The following is a 2,562-nucleotide window of genomic DNA, read 5'->3' as shown; positions in this document are numbered from 1 at the left end:
TGTTTTGTGACATTGGTTGCCAACTCCACGACATGTCCACACTCTCCTCTTCTCGACCTTGGGTTCCCCATTGCTAGCTTCTCTGTCCCCTCCTGCCTTCTCGTCCTTCCCCCTGGGCTGGTGTGCCCATTTAGTCTCTTTTTGTTTTATGGGCATGTCTAATCTTTGTCCAACAGGAGGGACTTCAGTGCTGCATTAAAAGGGAGTCCTGGGGCCATATTCTCGGGGTTTCTCCAGTCTCCATCGGACCAGTAAGCCTGGTCTTTTTTTTTTTGTGAGTTAGAATTTTGTTCTACATTTTTCTCCAGCTCTGTCCGGTAGCAGGGCACCATCTAGTTGTGCTGGACTCAGTCTGGAGGAGGCTGTGGTAGTTGTGGTCCATTAGTCCTTTGGATGAATCTTTCCCTTGGTTTTCTTCATTCTCCTTTGCTCCAGATGGTATATCTAGAATCTTATATATTCATTAAGTATACTCATATAGATAAGTTCAGCTCTATTCAATATTATATTCCATCCTCTTTGGTCTAACCCTCTTAAAAGCCGTCTAGGAACATGTTCATTAGGCTCCTTCCAATGAAAATTATCAAGATCTCACAACTCTTTTGGTACTCAGGCTATCTCCTGCATCAGACCTTGCAATTCTCCCCCTGAGGCATGCTGGGATCTGTTGTGGGTCTGGAGGCAATGATGGGTAAAAGATAAGACAGACTGGTGATCAAGCTACACTGGATGAATCTTCCTTTCTCTAGGAAACATGAGATAGCCTGTCACTGGAAGAGACATGAGAGCAATACCCCAGGTCTTGTTTCGCTTTTACTCATCCCTGCACTGCAGCCACCGAAGCTGGCCTTGTTTTACTTTCCAGACTGGATAATGTGCACTTCTCACGCTGTTCCCACACGACCTCCTGTGTCTGCTTTGAGTACACATGATCTGCACTCTGGGGTTCATACTTGGTTATTCCTACCATCCTCCAGTGTCTGCTACAAAGACAGTGGCCAGCCTCACTGCCCCTATGTGTTTAAATGATACAAGTTGCCAACAGAGTCGGCTTTGAAGTATAGAGCCAAACTTTGGGATGAGAATTGCAGAAGGAGGCATTGAGAAGGGGGGATTAACTAGTACAAGACTGATCCTTTTGTAGGAATCCCTTCCAGAAAACAGAGTTAGCCTCCTCTAAAGTTCCATGGAAACCAGTTATAGCCCAGTGCATAAGGCAATGTTGGGCCCAGGCTCCTCACCCCATTACTCCAGGAAAGGAGTTGTTGCCCCTCCAACTATGAACATTAAGATTCTGAGTCATGCAACCTGCTCACCATATCACATAGCTTCAAGGCTTGCACCTAAGCTCCTTTTCATGCCAGATGAGGGGACAATGCTGAACTAACATAACAGAGCTAGAACCAAGGTTCTCTGCTAGGTCATATTGCTGTTGTGTCCCAGGCTCTGATCATGGGAAAGTGGGGGTTGCAGGTGGGGGACAGACGGGTGGGCATGGTAGGATCGGCATACCTGTGATTTCTGTTTCCATGAGTCTTCTCTATGAATATAGCTAGTATATGTACTGTATGACCATTTTTCCTAGTTTGATCAACTCTCATCTTGAAGCTTGTGTTCTGGTTTACAAATTGTTTCATTAGAGTCATTTCCCAAAAATTTTCCTCGGGTGGAATACCAAACCAAAACCCATTGCTGTCGAGTTGATTCCGACTCATAGTGAGAGATGGAATACAGGGGTGATATATTTTCTGTATTCCTGCATATACATACAGTGAAATCTGTGAGAGCTGGAACTTGACAGGACTGCTTTGTTTTTCAGAGTCTTGCAAGTTTTCCACCCCTTGACACAGTGCAGTCTTACCATTTTTCTATTGCTCACTATTAGTGGAAAATATTAGAGTTTTCCATCTCTGACAAGTTTCTGCCTTACACCGGATCCAGCTTTTGCAGGTTTTACTATAGCTTTCTTTCCCAGTTGGCCAATTTTTTTTTTTTTTTTAAATCTATGTAAAGGATTCTAGAGTTTTAGTTCTTTCCTTACAGTAACGTATAGATGTTATTCTACTTCTAGCTAGTTATTCTAGCTTCTGCTGTTGCAGATTTGAAGTCAGATGGAAGTTTGTCTTTCTCCCTTTTTAAGTCAATTTTTTTTTTCCTGGCTGGAAGCTTTTGTGATTTTCTTGATATCCTTGGAATTTCAGGTTTACTAGAATATATCTAGGAATGTGTCTTTTCTTATTAAACCATCTGGAAATTCAGTGAGCACTCTCAGTTTGCAGATGCATACTTTTCTTCAGTTCAAGGAAGTTTTATTCTGCTACATTTAATTATTCCTGTTTTCCATGACTTCTTTGTTTCCCTTCTGGATTGTCTATTGTTCATATGTTCAGTCTTCTGGATCTATCCTGGATCTCTTACCAGTTCCCTCATGACTTCCATCTTTGTGTTTGATTTCCATCTCTTTGATCAGTTGGTAATTTGAGTCTTAACTTTAACCATCTTCTCTTTGAATTAATATGCTGAATTTTTAGTTCGTTTATTTTGTTTGTGAAACTCCTTTAG

This window comes from Trichechus manatus, unplaced genomic scaffold, assembly GCF_000243295.1.
Source record: "Trichechus manatus latirostris isolate Lorelei unplaced genomic scaffold, TriManLat1.0 scaffold00150, whole genome shotgun sequence".
NCBI classification, from domain to species: Eukaryota; Metazoa; Chordata; class Mammalia; order Sirenia; family Trichechidae; genus Trichechus; species Trichechus manatus.
Note: the sequence above shows the minus strand (reverse complement) of the source record.